The sequence below is a fragment of the Manis javanica genome, chromosome 3 (genome assembly GCF_040802235.1).
Source record: "Manis javanica isolate MJ-LG chromosome 3, MJ_LKY, whole genome shotgun sequence".
Lineage (NCBI taxonomy): Eukaryota > Metazoa > Chordata > Mammalia > Pholidota > Manidae > Manis > Manis javanica.
Genome location: NC_133158.1, coordinates 189199587 through 189218174, shown reverse-complemented (window position 1 = coordinate 189218174; position 18588 = coordinate 189199587). Strand labels below are relative to the sequence as shown.

The 18588-nt window shown below is 37.5% G+C and overlaps 1 protein-coding gene across 1 annotated transcript in view; it reads right to left on the bottom strand.

Annotated features, from left to right (window-relative positions):
* The window catches only part of SPMIP2 (sperm microtubule inner protein 2), a 93676-nt gene that overhangs the window by 39588 nt on the left and 35500 nt on the right, over positions 1-18588 (bottom strand).

The window sequence follows — 18588 nt, the reverse complement described above, 5'->3', positions numbered from 1 at the left end:
GCTTTGACCAGGAACTCCGATGGAACAGTCCATGTGGGAACAAATCCATGCTTAAAGCAGAGCCAAGGTTCCCAAGGAGGCCGAAAATGTAAGAAATCTCTCTGCAGGCACGTGGTTTGACAGGTGTCTTCACAGCTTCCTGATCACCATCGCTCCCCGTGATGCATGCAGTATTCACTGTAGCTAATTTCCTTTGATGAAAACACTGTGACTTCAATTTTATTTGTTTCAAGTTTTCACTTAGGTATAACTGCTTTGGTAAAGCATAGAATGACCAGAGCGTGGAAAACTATTTTCTCTCTCAATACAATAAGTATTGAGTTCTCACCTGTTGTAAGGAAATACTTGCAAGCCCCTCTGAATAAGAAGAAATACAGAAAAACTGTTCATCTTGCTGGAATTTCAGTATATGTTTAGGCCAATGTTTTCCCAAATGATTTTTCAAAGGCTGCTCCCAAAGTGCAGCATGAAGATACATGTATTTGGGGGTGGGAGTGCTCCATAGTCAAATACCTCTGGGAACACTGCTCGCCACATTAGCCTTTTAGATTTTCACAGCACGTGAGAGCATATTAAAAGTTCTGAGAAGTCCTATGGAAACTAGCCTTGTTCAAAATTATGTAAGCCAGAGTTTCCCAAATTTATTTTAAAATGGATCTTTTTCCCCACTGGGTCAATATACACATCCTACAGATACCAACAGATTTGGGGAAATATTGATCCTGTGCAACATTTCAGTGATCATTAAGTTTGCCATCACCACAGACCACTACAGATGTGAGAGCAGGTACTCCTCTGTGGTTTGTTCCCTTGTCTCTCTGCGGGCTGCAATCAATTTTTTAAATGAGCTGTTACTTGAGAGTTAAGTCAAAGGCAGTTAGTTTTAGACAGTGTAGTGGAAAGTGCACATGCTTTGCAAACTGAGAGCTGGCAGAGGAGGCCAATCAAGATTCTCTGTGGCTTTAGTCCAGTCACTGGGCTTGACCCCCATCTCTTCATCTGTGCTTTAGAAATAGTGTGAGGTACAGAGATTCCTGGGAAGACTCCAGCCTGGCCACAAAGCTGACTCTTCCGCCCGTGAAGCAGAGGCAGGCTGAATATCAGTCCCACGTGGCCCGACATTCACAGCAGATCTCTCAGAAACAGCCATGTTTACCAAACCAAAAGAGCAAATATCACTACCCAATCAGCAACAGGCAGAGATGCAGTTTCCCTACTGAGACCAGCCGACAACATGTGACTCTACGTGGACATTTTTTGTTCCTCCCAAACCTCACATCATCCAGATCCTAGATTCTACACTCCCATCTGCTTCCCTGCTTCAAAGTAAAACTTCCAACTTGTATCTAATCTATAGTCTCTTTGTTTTTCTGTTAACAATGACCATCTCTGTTTTTTTTTTTATTTGGGTATCATTAACCTACAGTTACATGAGGAGCATTATGTTTACTAGACTCCCCCCATCACCAAGTTCCCCCCACATAACCCATTAGAGTCACTGTCCATCAGCGTAGAAAGATGACATCTTCTCTGTGTTGCACAGCCCTCCCCATCCCCCCCACATTATATATGCTAATCATAATGACCCCTTTCTTTTCCCACCCTTATCCCTCCCTCCCACCCATCCTCCCCAGTCCCTTTCCCTTTGGTAATTGTTAGTACATTCTTGGGTTCTGTGAGTCAGCTGCTGTTTTGCTCCTTCAGTTTTTTTCTTTGTTCTTATACTCCACAGATGAGTGAAATCATTTGGTACTTGTCTTTCTCTGCCTGTCTTATTTCACTGAGCATAATACCCTCTAGCTCCATCCATGTTGTTGCAAATGGTAGGATTTGTTTTCCTCTTTTGACTGAATAATATTTCATTGTGTATTTGTACCACATCTTCTTTATCCATTCATCTACTGATGGACACTTAGGTTGCTTCCATTTCTTGGCTATTGTAAATAGTGCTGCAACAAACATAGGAGTGCATATGTCTTTTTCAAACTCGGATGCTGCATTCTTAGGGTAAATTCTTAGAAGTGGAATTCCTGGGTCAAATGGTATTTCTATTTTGAGTTTTTTGAGGAACCTCCATACTGCTTTCTGCAATGGTTGAACTACTTTACATTCCTACCAGCAGTGTAGGAGGTTTCCCCTTTCTCTGCAACCTCACCAACATTTGTTGTTGTTTGTCTTTTGGATGGTGGCAATCCTTACTGGTATGAGGTGATATCTCATTGTGGTTTTAATTTGCATTTCTCTGATGACAAGCGATGTGGAGCATCTTTTCATGTGTCTGTTGGCCATCTGAATTTCTTCTTTGGAGAACTGTCTGTTCAGCTCCTCTGCCCATTTTTTAATTGAATTATTTGCTTTTTGTTTGTTGAGGTGGGTGAGCTCTTTATATATTTTGGATATCAACCCTTTATCAGATCTTTCATTTATGAATATATTCTCCCATACTGTAGGGTACCTTTTTGTTCTATTGGTGGTGTCCTTTGCTGTACAGAAGCTTTTCAGCTTGATATAGTGCCACTTGTTCTTTTTGCCTTTGTTTCCCTTGCCTGGGGAGATATGTTCATGAAGAATTTGCTCATGTTTGTGTCTAAGAGATTTTTTGCCTATGTTTTTTTCTAAGAGTTTTATGGTTTCATGACTTATATTCAGGTCTTTGATCCATTTTGAATTTACTTTTGTGTATGGGGTTAGGCAATGATCCAGTTTCATTCTCTTACATGTAGCTGTCCAGTCTTGCCAGCACCATCTGTTGAAGAGACTGTCATTTCCCCATTATATGTCCATGGCTCCTTTATCAAATATTAATTAACCATATTTGTTTGGGTTAATATCTGGACTCTATTCTGTTGAAGTGGTGTGTGGGTCTGTTCTTGCGCCAGTACCAAATTGTCTTAATTACTGTGGCTTTGTAGCAGAGCTTGAAGTAGAGAAGCGAGATCCCCCCTGCTTTATTCTTCCTTCTCAGGATTGCTTTGGCTATTTGGGGTCTTTTGTGGTTCCATATGAATTTTAAAACTATTTGTTGCAGTACATTGAAGAATGCTGTTGGTATTTTGATAGGGATTGCATTGAATCTGTAGATTGTTTTAGGCAGGATGGCCATTTTGACAATATTAATTCTTCCTAGCCAAGAGCATGGGATGAGTTTCCATTTGTTAGTGTCCTCTTTAATTTCTCTTAAGAGTGTCTTGTAGTTTTCAGGGTATAGACCTTCCACTTCCTTGGTTAGGTTTATTCCTAGGTATTTTATTCTTTTTGATGCAATTGTGAATAGAATTGTTTTCCTGATTTCTCTTTCTATTAGTTCATCATTAGGGTACAGGAAAGCCACAGATTTCTGTGTGTTAATTTTGTATCCTGCAACTTTGCTGAATTCAAGTATCTGTTCTACTAGTTTTAGAGTAGAGTCTTTAGGGTTTTTTATATACAATATGTCATCTGCAAACAGTGACAGTTTGACTTCTTCTTTACCAATCTGGATGCCTTATATTTCTTTGTTTTGTCTGATTGCCATGGCTAGGACCTCCAGTACTATGTTGGCATCCCTGTCTTCTTTCTGATCTTAAAGGAAAAGCTTTCAGCTTCTCGCCATTAAGTATGATGTTGGCTGTGGGTTTGTCATAAGTGGCCTTTATTATGTTGAGGTACTTGCCCTCTATACCAATTTTTTTGAGAGTTTTTATCATGAATGGATGTTGAATTTTGCTGTACAGAAGCTTTTCAGCTTGATATAGTGCCACTTGTTCACTATGTTTCAGTGTCTGTGGAGATGATCATGTGGTTTTTGGCCTTCTTTTTGTTGATGTGGTGGATAATGTTGATGGATTTTTGAATGTTGTACCATCCTTGCATCCCTGAGATGAATCCCACTTGATCATGGTGTATGATCCTCTTGATGCATTTTTGAATTTGGTTCGCTAATATTTTGTTGAGTATTTTTGCATCTATGTTCATCAGACATATTGGTTGTAATTTTCTTTTTTGGTGGGGTCTTTGCATGGTTTTGGTATTAGAGTGATGCTGGCTTCATAGAATGAGTTTGGAAGTATTCCCTCCTCTTCTTTTTTTTGGAAAACTTTAAGGAGAATGGGTATTATGTCTTCTCATATGTCTGATAATATTCAGTGGTGAATCCATCTGGCCCAGGAGTTTTGTACTTGGGTAGTTTTTTGATTACCGATTCAATTTCATTGCTGGTAATTGGTCTGTTTAGATTTTCTGTTTCTTCCTTGATCAGTCTTGGAAGGTTGTATTTTTCTAGGAAGTTGTCCATTTCTCCTAGGTTTTCCAGCTTGTTAGCATATAGAGTCTCATAGTATTCTCTAATAATATTTTGTATTTCTGTCAGGTCCATTGTGATTTTTCCTTTCTCATTTCTGATTCTGTTGATGTGTGTTGATTCTCTTTTTCTCTTAGTAAGTCTTGCTAGACGCTTATCTATTTTGTTTATTTTCTCAAAGAACCAGCTCTTGGTTTCATTGATTTTTTTCTATTGTTTTATTCTTCTCAATTTTATATATTTATTCTCTGATCTTTATTATGTCCCTCATTCTGCTGATTTGGGGCCTCATTTGTACTTCTTTCTCCAATTTCTATAATTGTGACTTTAGACTATTCATTTGGGATTGTTCTTCCTTCTTTAAATAGGCCTGAATTGCTATATACTTTCCTCTTAGAACTGCCTTCGCTGTGTCCCACAGAAGTTGGGGCTTTGTGCTGTTGTTGTCATTTGTCTCCATATATTGCTTGATCGCTGTTTTAATTTGGTCATTGATCCATTGATTATTTAGGAACATGTTGTTAAGCCTCCATGTGTTTGTGAGCATTTTTGCTTTCTTTGTACAATTTATTTCTAGTTTTATGCCTTTGTGGTCTGAAAAGTTGGTTGGTAGGATTTCAATCTTTTGGAATTTACTGAGGCTCTTTTTGTGGCCCAGTATATGGTCTATTCTGGAGAATGTCCCATGTGCACTTGAGAAGAATGTGTATCCTGTTGCTTTTGGATGTAGAGTTCTATAGATGTCTATTAGGTCCATCTGTTCTAGTGTGTTGTTCAGTGCCTCTGTGTCCTTACTTATTTTCTGTCTGGTGGATCTATCCTTTGGAGTGAGTGGTGTGTTGAAGTCTCCCAAAATGAATGCATTGCATTCTATTTCCTCCTTTAATTCTGTTAGTATTTGTTTCACATATGTTTGTGCTCCTGTATTGGGTGCATATATATTTAGAATGGTAATATCCTCTTGTTGGACTGAGCCCTTTATCATTATGTAATGTCCTTCTTTATCTCTTGCTACTTTCTTTGTTTTGAAGTCTATTTTGTCTGATACAAGTACTGCAACACATGCCTTTTTCTCCCAATTGTTTGCATGAAATATCTTTTTCCATCCCTTGACTCTTAGTCTGTGTATGTCTTTGGGTTTGAGGTGTCTCTTGTAAGCAGCATATAGATGGGTCTTGCTTTTTAATCCATTCTATTACTCTGTGTCTTTTGATTGGTGCATTCAGTCCATTTACATTTAGGGTGATTATTGAAAGATACGTACTTATTTCCATTGCAGGCTTTAGATTCGTGGTTACCAAATGTTCAAGGGTAGCTTCTTTACTATCTAACCGTCTAACTTAACTCACTTACTGAGCAATTATAAACATGGTCTGATAATTATTTATTTCTCTCCCTTCTTATTCCTCCCCCTCCATTCTTCATCGGTACTCTTTTGTGTTTACTTTGACTGCTTTTGTGAATAGTTGATTTTATTTTTTGCCTTTAGTTAGTATTTGGTTGGTCTGTTTTCTTTGGTGAGATTTTATTTTCTCTGGTGACATTTATTTAGCCTTAGGGGTGCTTCCATCTAGAGCAGTCCCTTTAAAATTACCTGTAGAGGTGGTTTGTGGGAGGCAAATTCCTTCAACTCTTGCTTGTCTGGGAATTGTTTTACCCCTCCTTCATATGTAAATGATAATCATGCTGGATACAGTGTTCTTGGTTCAAGGCCCTTTATTTCATTGCATGAAAAATATCATGCCATTCTCTTCTAGCCTGTAAGGTTTCTGTTGAGAAATCTGATGATAGCCTGATGGGTTTTCCTTTGTAGGTGACCTTTTTTCTCTCTGTGGCTGCCTTTAATACTCTGTCCTTGTCTTTGATCTTTGCCATTTTAATTATTATATGTCTTGGTGTTGTCCCCTTGGGTCCCTTGTGTTGGGAGATCTGTGGGCTTCCATGGTCTAAGGACTATTTCCTCCCCCAGTTTGGGGAAGTTTTCAGCAATTGTTTCTTCAAAGACACTTTCTATCCCTTTTTCTCTCTTCTTCTTCTTCTGGTACCCCTATAATGCGAATATTGTTTCATTTGGATTTGTCACAAGGTTCTCTTAATATTCTTTCATTCCTGGAGATCCTTTTACCTCTCTCTGTCTCTGCTTCTCTGTATTCCTGTTCTCTGATTTCTATTCCATTAGCAGTCTCTTGCACCTCATCCAGTCTGCTCTTAAGTCCTTCCAGAGATAGAGATTGTTTTATTTCTGTATTCTCCCTCCTAACTTGATCCTTTAGCTCTTGCATATTTCTCTGTATGTCCATCAGCATGGTTATGACCTTTATTTTGAATGTTTTTTCAGGAAGATTGGTTATATCTGTCTCCCAAGGCCCTCTTTCGGGGGTTGTCTGGGTGATTTCTGTTTGGCTATTGTTGCTATGTCCATGAGGGTGCTCCTAGCTTTTTTTTACCCTATGGCAAGTGTTTCCAAATCTGTCATCTTTTTTCACCAAACTCCAGCCCTCCTCTGCTATCCATGAAGTTGACAGCTTCTGGTTAATAAAACCCTCCCTTACCCATCTTCTCTGGAGTTCTTTTTTATATCTGAAGACCAACTCTTAAAGGACAACTAGTAGTTGTAATGCTTAAATGGAGCTGCTCAGTGTTGGCCAGTCAGTCCTAACTCTTCCCCCACTGTGATAGCCATGTGATAATTGGGGAAGGGGATGTACTGCCACTAAAACTGTACCAGGCTTTTCATGGGGCCACATTTCTCCAGCTTCCTACCCTGGAAAAGCTGATTTCAAGCACTGTAGGCAGATCTCACCTCCTCTCTTACATGTTCTCACATCCAACATTACTTGCTCATTTGTCTCTGAAGTTCTAAAGCTACAGTTAAGGAAGTGCTTTTGAAGCTGAACTACTGTAGGTTCAAATCCTGTGTTTGTCTTGGGCTCGTTTTGTGACAGGAAATTATTCAGCCTCTGAGATTTAGGCTTCTCATCTATAAAATGAGAATAGTGAGCCCTGTCTTGTAGCCTTGCTGGAAGGAGAGGAGAGAATCAATTTTATTTGAAGAAATGCTTAGCTGAGGACCTAGCATATAATGTGTTGTTAGTATTATTATTACTGTCTTTTCTTCTGTTTTGTTTGTTCAGTTTTTCCTTTTAATTTGATGCTTACCTATTACATTTAAAAAATATATTTTAGGAGCTTTCACTGATGAATGATGTATTCCTTACTGTGAATAAACTTCAGATCCTTTCCTGGGAGTTCTTCTAGATCAGGGTCTGGCAAACTTTCCCTGTACAGGACCAGAGAATGAATATTTTTGGCTTTCAGGGACATACAACCTCTGTCTCAACCACTTAATTCTGCACTGTAGAGCAAAAGCATACATAGGCAGTATATAAACCAATGAGCATGGCTGTGTTCCAATATAACTTTATTTATGGACATTTAAATTGTAATTTCATGTAATTTTCATATATTTCAAAATGCTATTCTTCTTTTGCTTTTTCCCTCAAGTAGTTGAAATGTAAAAACCATTCTTTGCTCACAAGCCCTACAAAAAAACATGGCAGGACAAGTCTGATCCAGAAGCCGGTTTGCCAACCTCTGCTCTAAATGGTGGGAGGATTATGGATGCTGAGGAACAGACAGGTGAGAGGCTGGAAGGGACACAGACAGGTGAATCCAGGAGGTTTTCCAACAAACTTCACCTGTTGCCAACATTTGAATAGGACCCAGCCATGGCACATGTTAACACAAACAAAAAACAAAAAACAGAAAATTCCATCTCTGAGGCAAATGTCTCTTTCTGACCTCTTATCTGCATTTACAGGGTCTTATTTAACTAATTTACTAACCATTTATTCTTTCACTAATTTATTTTTTCAACAAAAATTGATGGAAGTAAATGTCAGGCACTGTTCTGAGGGCTGGGAATGTGAACAAAGTGAAAGCCCAGCTTTCATGGAGCTTACATTTTTGTTGAGATGCAAGTAGTAAAAATAAACAACCTTCATTAATTTTCACCCAGCTTATCATGATAACCTCCTAGCTAGTCTGGGTTCTAGTTTCTCTCCTTTCCAGGAATGATCTAAAACTCAGATAAAATATCTCCTCTTCTAAAAAACAGGAAACTGTTTTCATCAGCGCTTAGTTTTTATCCGGATTTCTCAGGATTGCTGACAGTGTGTTCATAATCTAACTGTACTTTATTGATTCTTACTTTCCTTTACCTTTTCTCCTTTTCCAAATGAATCTTTCAAAACTTATTGGGAGTGTTGCCTTTTCTGGAAAACAACCCTAATTTCCCCAAGTCAAAATCAGATGCTCAGCATGCTGTCTTCACATTAGTTTCTAATTTTGCTTATTTTTATCCTATATTTATTGGATCTTCTCTATTTGTAAGCTCTTAGAGGGCAAAGGCTACATGTTTCTTCCCTCTGTAAACTCTTTAAGATTTTTAAAATTAAAATATAATTGACATAGAACATTGTGTAAGTTTAAGGTCTACAACAACATGTTGATTTGATACATTTATACATTGTAATATGATTGCTGTTGTAGTAAAAAGCACCTCTATCATATCACATAATTATCACCTCTTTTAGTGATTAGAATAGTTAATATCTAGTCTCTTAGCAAGTTGGATGATAATAATACAATCTTGTTGTCTATATTCACTATACTGTGCGTTAGATCTCCAGGTCCTATTACCACTCTTTGCAAGTTTGTACACTTAAACAGTATCTCATCTATCCTCCCATCCAAAAACCCTTGGTAACCACCATTTTTCTCTGTTTTGATGAGTTGGGCTTTTTCAGATTCCACATATAAGTGATATCATACAGTATTTGTCTTTCTCTGACTTTCTCATTCAGCACAATGTCTCCAAGGCCCATCAGTGTCATTGCAACAGCAAGATGCTCTCATGGTTGAATAATATTCTGTTGTGTGTGTGCATATATATAAAATCTCTGTAAACTCTTAACTGCCAACACAGTGCCTTAAACATAATAAGTCCTTAAGAAATATGCATTGACTGCTAAAGTGAATCATTTGTTGAATAAATGAATTAAATAATTTCATCATAAGGCTGAAAGTATGTAAAGTCATATTGAAAGAGAAGCAAGTGCTTCTTTAAGTATCTAAAGAGAAATCTAATATCCAGAACTGCCTTAAATCCTCCTATTCTGGACTTCATGATACTACATGTAAAGGTAAGGTCAGAAGAAGAATTGCTTTTCACAACATTTATTTTTTAATAGAGGCAGAGAAAAGGGTGAGAGTTCATGATAATATTACTTCATTTTATAATATTGCCTCATGAGACCAATTCTCCACTTCACTGGCCAAAATGAACATATCAAGGAAATAAATCAAAAAGAATCAAGTGGAACATGGAAATGAGTGTCTTAATAAGTATATTTGAAAATACTGGCATAAATTGGCCATTGCATATGCACTGTGCAAAACAACTGGGCTGGTTGGAGGGGAATCGTGCAAAGGCAAAGGTCAGAAGCGGGTGGTGGGAATGTGAAACTATGATGTGGACACTTATAGACACATCTTACATGTGTATGTGGGGGAAAGGGGATATGTTAGATACTAATCACTGCAACAGCTAATGCTGGAGAGATAGGACTCTCCAATTCCAACAATTAACACAGAATGGACTCATAGACTAGAAATTTCAATCCTGTTTTTGCAATTACACAATAGGTCTAACCATTGAATGAAGTGAATGATTCAGTTCTTCAAATTTCTGAAAGAGCCAAATAAACATCAGGCAGAAGCATCCTTTCTACATAATTTGATCTTTTCTCAAACAATAACAATAAACTTGTGGACAATCTGAAAATATTAAGGGCAGCCTCCAATAAACTCATGGGATTACTGTGTCAATCAGGTAACTTATGTGCTAATTATGAATACAATTATAAATTGGAATTCAGAGTTATAAAGAACTCAAGCATTTACTTGTTAGTTTTCACAATTCATCCAATGGTTCAGCTAATACATTGGCATCCTACTGTGTATCTGGTGCTCAGTAAGTGTGAACAGTAGTTAGTATGACATGACCTCTTTTTTTCTGGGTTTCCATATACTGAGTTATTTGTGTCCCCCAAACTCATATATTAACTACTACAGATCCAGTGTGATGGTGTTTGGAGGTGGAGCCTTTGGGGGGTGATTAAGTCATGAGGGTGGAGCTCTTATGAATGAGATTAACACCTTGTAGAGACCCCAGAGAGCCCCTTGCCCCTTCTGGCATGTGAAGTTACACAGAAAATGGCCATCTATGAACCAGGAAGTGGGCTCTCAACAGACATTGAATCTGCTTTCACCAGATGCCTTGACTTGGACTTTCCAGCATCCAGGACTGTGAGAGATAAATTTCTGTTATTGGCACTTTAGAAATCCAGATGAATGAAGACACCATCCAATCTAAAGCACAACATAAAGCATTGTCTGCTTTCATGACAGACATTCGCTGAAACTTGAAAGTAGTTTGGTCTGTGTCTCATGTGGGCACTTAGGTTTCCTACCCATCCCAGGAGTGTCTTGTCTCTTCATTTGTCAAGCAACCCCTTGGCAAGTCCCTTTAGGGACTTGAACTGTCTTCTATTTACTTTGTAATTTCCAGAGCCTTGCAGGCAGTACAATGCACTAAGCAAATGCTTGGTAATATTTGTTGAAAGAATGTTGACTTCATCATAAAAGTTGCCGATGTAGTCCAAAAATATGAAATTCCATATTTTTCCTGATGAGTACAGAAAAAGGCAGGATCTAAAGTTTTGTAAACATCTCTGGACTTTTTCTTGGAAAATAAAACTGTCAGTCTCATCTTGACAAAACTTTACAACCAAGTGATTTTCCTCGTGTTCGTCTAGCCTGAAGGGTAAAAGTAGATAATAATAAATAGGTTTCACTGTTTTGGTTTGGTTTTTTGCTCAGAATTTCCTAATATAAATGTGCATAAAATAGTCAGTTTTATTATAAGGAAATTTTCACCGTTCATGGAGACAGGCTCTAGATGTTCCCATGGAAAAGGATATTAAGAAGATATATGTATAAAGAACTAACAAAAACCTCTTAGAGTTCTGTAATGGGAAATTCATCACAAATGGATTAAATTATAAGGAAAATTATTATGCCATATAATAAGATCTTCTGAGGTATGAGGAATCCGAGGTTGCATAAGTCAGTATCAGTGGTGTCTTCAGAAACACAGGTTCTTTCTATCCATGAGTGCTGCGTGCTCAGGGCTGATTGCTTCCAGGTTCCAAGGAGGGTGTCACCATTCCAGGTATCATGTGCAGATACCACAATGCCCAAGAAGAGGTGTGCATGTTTCACTGGTGGAGAAGCCTTTCTTAGAAAGCCCCAGGTGAATTCCTCTCTCATTTTATTGGCCTCTAAGCTATTCATCTCTTCCTAAAACCAAGCATTGGCAGCAGGATTGGGATTTCAGTGTCTTGGCTTGGATGAATCAGGATTTAACCTTGAGTCTTGGAAGGCCAGGGTGGACATCCCAACAAAATGGAGGTCTTCTAGAAGGGAGGCAGGGTGTGTCGGCCTTTATCTGCTACAAAGCACACAGGGAAATATTCCTTACAGAAGAAAAAAAAGAAATCACACCCGTACAATGCAACTTGTCCCTGCTTTCCAATCTACTTTCCAGACCACACCCAAAATTATTTAAAATCACTACCCTCCTTCGGTTCTTGATCACAAACTAAATTATATGTTAATTGGTGTTTATGCTCCCATACTTGAAGATATGACTTTATACTGAAATAAGAAGAAGAAATGGAGGCAGTCAGGGGCTTTGTTGAAACTCATCTTCACAAAATGTGAGGGAGAGACAGCAGTTGGTAGGGCTCTCCTCGGTTCATACCTTTTAGTCAGAGCAGAGGTTGGCAAACTTTTCTGTAGTGGGCCAGAGAGTAAATGCTTCAGGCTTGAAAACCATACCATTCCTGTCACAACTCCTCAACCCTGCCATTGTGGCGCAAAAGCAGCCATAGACAATAAGTAAACTATCGTGTACCTATGTTCCAACAGAACTTTTTTAAGGACACTGATATTAGAATTTTGTATAATTTCATGTGTCACAAACAATGCTTTTAAATTTTTTCAACAATTTACAAAGTTAGAGACCACTTTAGCTCTATAAAACCGGGTGTCAAGCCAGTTTTGGCCCATGGGCTATAGTTTACCAACCCCTGACCTAGAGTGTGTCTCTACTTGCCTTTTATTTTGCATCTCCTCTACGTATACTGTAGATAGGAAACTTCCATTTTAGGGTCAAATAGTTCGTTACATTACTGCAAAAATATTGCATTTAAATGTACTATTTTGCATGAGAGTTAGCTTTATATTTGTACAAGTCCCTGTAGAAAGTGTTGTTTTATTCTACTTCAATCATGTTGATTTGACCCCATCTCATTTCTGACTTTGTGATAATTGATTGTCTTGTTAGAGTTGTTTAAGTGACCAGTGAGGAAATGCAAGTATAGTTAACCTGACAGTGCAAATAAAAAATTGAAAAGTGGTGTGGGATGCTAAATTATACAGATAAATTGAAGATAATAGCATTAGGTAAGAATTACACTGGTTTTACCCACACTGGAAATAGCTGAGAGGGTATACATAGCTCCATTAGGGCTCTGAGTAATGACGGTAATTACTGCCTAATCCAAAGAGAAGAGCATAACTAGCACTGTGAGTGGGAATAGTTGCTCAAGCTATGGTGCTGAGGATTGTAAAATGTACCATCGACTTAACACCAGGCTTGCATCAAAATAGAAAGAAAAAAATGTCACCACTTAAAATGTAGACATTGATAGTAAAGCACATCACTATTACAGACAAGTTAAAATGTAATTTATGAAAATAACGCTCTTTAGCCTAGTGAAATACGACAATTGCCTTCTCTATTCCCTGGATAACAGTACATCAAGAAAGGATTGTCTATTTCGAGATGGTAATAAGTGACTTCAATTTAGACCAGGGCAATTTAGACTAGTAAATGGTATTTCTCAAAAAATTATATAAAAAGCAAGTAAAAATGGCTGAAAGTATGCTATAAGTTTGGATCACTGAGAAATGTTTAATTGTAAAAAACAAGTAAGCAGTAATCAATAGACAGGTACCCTTTACAATTTTTGTATCTCCTTTATCCTTTCCTACTTAGGCAGCCAGAGGACTGGCTGTGCTCCAGATAGTTAAGAGGATTGAAATAAAATGGCTTCCTATTTATTGCAAAAGTAGATTTCATTATGTTTCCACACTTTACTTTTAAAATGGATTTGTGGACAGGGGAAATATTAGACTCAGAGAGTAACATAGAGCAGAACTATATAAATTATAAATTAATTTAAATTTCCTTATCAGTTCATATCTGAACATACTTGCTTTGGGGATTTGTTTTCCTATCCCTGTGACCAAACATTTTCTTCTAGAATCAACTTGGTATATACAAGGAGCATCTGGACAGGGAAACGGCTATTGAGATCTTGCCTTAGCCTTGCTGTCATTGGCTGAGAGGACATGGGAAGTCATTTCATCTTCCTTGGGCATTTCTTCTTTTTTATCCAACAACTTTTTTGAGGTATAACTGATGTACAATGAAGCGCATATATTTAAAGTGTACAATTTGTTACGTTTCACATTTGTATACACATATGAACAACATTGCCAGATAAATGCAGGATATTCAGTTAAATTCAAGTTTCAGATAAACAATGAATCCTTTTTTTACTCTAAGTATGTTCCAAATATTGCATAGCACATACATTAAAAAATGTAAGGCACTCTATCTGAAATTCAAATTTAGTTGGGCATCCTATATTTTCACTGCTAAATCTGGCAACCCTGTCTATGAAATATCACCACAATCAAGGAAAACACTTATCTATCACCCAAAACTTTCCTCATGCCACTTTGTAAATCCTACCTTTTTCCATTTATCTTTCTGTTACTACAAATTAATTTGCATTTTCTAAAATTTTGCACTGTCTTTTGTTTAACTTCTTACACTAGGCATGGTTTTGAGGGCATCCTTATTGTAACATATGCCAATAGCTTATTCCTTTTTATTGCTGAGTAGTAGCTTGTTGTATGTATATGCAACTGTCTGCTTATCCACTTACCTGCTGATGGACTTTGGGTTATTTTCAGTTTGGGGCTGTTACAAATAAAGCCGTTATGAACATTTGGGTGCAGGTCTTTGTGTGGACATGTGCTTTCATTTCTCTTAGGTAAATACCTAGAAGTGGGGTGACTGGATCATTTGGTAGTCTGTTAACTTTGTAAGAGAACTGCCACTCTGCATTCCAAAGTGTTTGCATCATTATACATTCCCCCAGCAGTGTAGGAGAGTTCCATTCTCTCCACATTCAGGCCAATACACCGGAGAGTGGGACTTAATTTTTGCTCTTTCAATAGGTGTGTAGTGGTATCTCACTGCAGTTTTAATTTGCACTTTTACAATGACTAATAATGTTGAGCATCTTGTGCTCATTTGCCATCTGTATATCTTCTTGATGAAGTGTCCAATCTTTTGCCTGATAATGGCTATTATCATATTATGTACTTTCAACCCTTTCTGTTATTTCCATCACCTTCTGCCATTCTCATACCTTTTTTCATGCTAATTCAACTGTAGCTTATACAAGAGTAGGCCTGAGATGGTTAAGTTAATTAATACCTTGCACTACTGTAGGGAGAAATATTTGATGACATGACATAGGAAATATGATGGTGCCAAGCAGATGAAGGTCAGAGTTAATTTTACTCTAAAAATGAATGAAGTTTTTCTTCCACAAAAGAGACCCCAAAATCTCCTTTCCCTTGTCAAAGTAGACAGAAAAATACTCCTCTCAAGAGAACACAGCTAATAGAAATGTTAACCATTCAGCTAAAAGGGTCAGAGCTGTAGCTTAAAATACCAGTTCTCAGAACCCAGAAGTCGAAAATAGGAATGTTCTGCGATTGCCAAAGGCAGCAAGAATATCTAACTTACACCATAAAGAAAATGTTGGGAACTGAAAAGAGATTCAGGTTGGACCACTGTCTGCCTAATGGTTATTACCTGTCGTGTCCGTTGTGCAGAAGAACTGAAGACTGTGAACCTATTCAATATTTGTTATGTTTTCTTCATTAAACATTAAAAAACCAAAGAGCTATTCTGTGAATTCCAGATTACTAGTTTAGACAGAACCTACCTGGTAATAAATAATTGAACTTCTGGAAGCTGGTGTGGTCATTCTATTTTTGCACTGTACCACAATTTCAATAAATTTGCTCATTTTTATTTAAACACTGTAAGCTTCTAGCTGTTCTCCACAATAATTAATTCAGTATTATTAATCCTGATTATAAATGATTACCTAGTACAGAAGCTACAGGTCACAAGAATTTAATTGATACCTAATTTCTGAAACTTAGTTAAAAACCTATTAACAGGGGTGTTTATATATTTGGATATTTCAAGAAAAAACTAATTAAAGCTTTAACAAGTCTAAAGCCACACTTTCCAATACAGTAGGCACTTTTCACAAGTGACGACTGAATATTTGTTAAGTGTTTAGTCCAAGTTGAAGTATGGTGCAAAATTAAAACACATATCAGATTTCAAAGATTTATGACAAAAGAAAGAATGTATAATACTTCATTAATAAACTTTGATACTGATTTCATATTGATATGGTAAAAATTTGGGTATATTAGATTAAATAAAAAATATTATTATGGTTATTTCACCTGATTTAATTTTTTAAATGTTTCTACTAAGAAATTTTGAACTGTATGTGGCTTGCATTATATTCCTACTATATAGTGCTAAGTGCTGGTCTAGAGTTTGAAAAGTCTATGGAAATTCTATGATACTTAAACTAGTGGATAATTATAAACGTGACTTATTAATATCAGGAAAACTTGTTGCAATGTTTGTTAGGGTGAAGTCTTTAGTGCACATACCTCACTGAATAGTCAGACAGAAGCATTCTAGAAGGTTCTAATCAGAAGACTAAGACGAAACTAATTTGAGCAACTGTATTTATGCAGGAGAAAAACTAGTGGCTTCAGCATGTGGGTTAACTGACCACGCCTGTCATGCAATGTCATGTTCAACTTGTTACTCATTCCTGAAACCTGCCCCCAAGGTTTCTATAGCTAATTGCTAACAGTTGGATCCCTTTTAAAGTGAGATTACACTCCCTACAGGATATGTTAAACATGCTGACATCTTGAGAGTTTCTAAGTTTTCACACCACATAATACTCACTTTTGGTCTAGGGCTTTGAACAAAACACTGAAGATGTAAAATGAATTGTAGGCAATACTACGTGGTGACAAATAGAAATCCCCAGGATCTATACTAATTGTAATCAAATAGATAAAAAAGAACCTTAAAGACAGGTTTTCAAGTCAAAGACTGACAATAATCTAATAACAATGTATAAATCAAAGATATGTCAAGCCCTGGTAGCTTAAACTCATGGAGGTATTGAAATTAGGGTTCCGAAATGGTTGAATAGTGTCCACCCACCATAAAAGAGGGCTGAGAGGTCGCCTCTTGAGAGGTGCAGCCTATTACAGTTTAATACCAGAAACCAATGTTTAACATTGTTTTCCCTGACATACCAGTTTTCTGGTATTATTTTATGAAAGTATTGATGCTAGTGGTATTTTCTCATAATAAGTATTTAAAATATAGTGAAGAATATAGTGATTATATATGATAGTGATGTGGTTGTTTTCAGTAAACTGTCTTTTAAAATGCTGTATTTGAGGTTTCCTGGACTTTGCACATGAGATTACCTGGTCTGTGAATGCCTGATATGATGCACACACATTGATACATAATTATCTTTAGGCTGTTTTGACTCAGTTTTTAATCCGTAAAATGGGGATAACAATAACTATATGACAAATTGTTGTAACAATTAAAGAGGTAATTCATGTAAAGAATTAGAACAGTGCTTTGCATATTCTAAGCAGTCAGTGAATGCTAGGAGATGATGAACTGATACATTTATAAATGTATTTCTTTAAATACATTTATTTAACGGTCTAGTTTCCTTTTTTATGTTATAATTTTAATACACATTTACAAAATGGATTAAATGTTGACTTTTTCTTACAGCAAATATATGAAGCCACATTTCATTGTCTGCTTTACTCCAAGAGTACGCTTTATTTCATGAACTCCATCCTTGTCAAATCCTTTCAACACATTACAATCGAAAAAATATTGCTGTGGTTACACAGCCAAGACTCAAGAAATATTCATTAAATCATTGAATGAAGTGAATTTGAGCAATGTTGCATTAAATGTTATATCATTGCATGTTTCTTTCTGCTCGAGTCTCTGGCAGTGATTTACTGGCAAATGTTTAACAAATTGTTCTCAGAGAAAAAAGCTATGGTTTCAGCATTTACCAACTTCTGTGGTGTAAATATTCCCACCAGGGTCGATTTCACACTACAAAGCGGACATCATTGGCTGCAAAGCTGGCAGGAGCATAAGCTTTACCTGAGAACTAAGGAAACTCTGAAGGTGGGGCCTGGCAATCTGTAGTAACAATCCCTCCAGGTGACTTCCATGCCTGCTAAACATCATTGCTGTTGTCTCTGAAGGAGCAAGAAGTGCCGAGTAACTTCACTCATGCATTGATTAATGTACAAAGGCTAACAATGTTGGTGTTTTGATTCTTAGAAGCATCTAATTATGGCCTCTGAAACTGTGACTCATACATGCCTGGAATCAAGAAAGGATAGCAAGCTGCTGTCTTATGAGGAGGTAGGTAGGTAATTCTATCTTCATCTTTTCCACGTGTCAGCAGCTCTTCAGAGACTCTGAGAATGGGTCATTAAGCGCCGGTGGCTTCCGCTGTCGAGACTATGGGCAAAATGCCTGTACTAAAATAAATAGGTGTCCTGCCTCATTAGTGACTATATTAATCCACGTAGGTTGCCACTTGGTTTTGGAAATCATATTGATGCAGCCCCAAGTACAGCTGCGGCACCCACGGCGTGGGCAGAGGCCGATGCTGTGCCCTAGGCGGGCTTCCCTCCCAGGCTGGTGTTCTCCAGCTGCCAAAGGATTTCCAGCGGTAGGAGGATATTCTTCTTTTGGACGGGTCTGATTATTCTTCCATAGTGAACCGAAATCTTTCTCCCAGAAACAATCACACGTTGGTCTGAAGTCTGATTCCTAGTTAACAACCTCGTGGCATTCTGTTGAAATACTCAGAACGGCTCACACACAGTAGGTTCTTTTCAGTTAGGCTCCCCGACTCTGTCAGGTGTCCTTC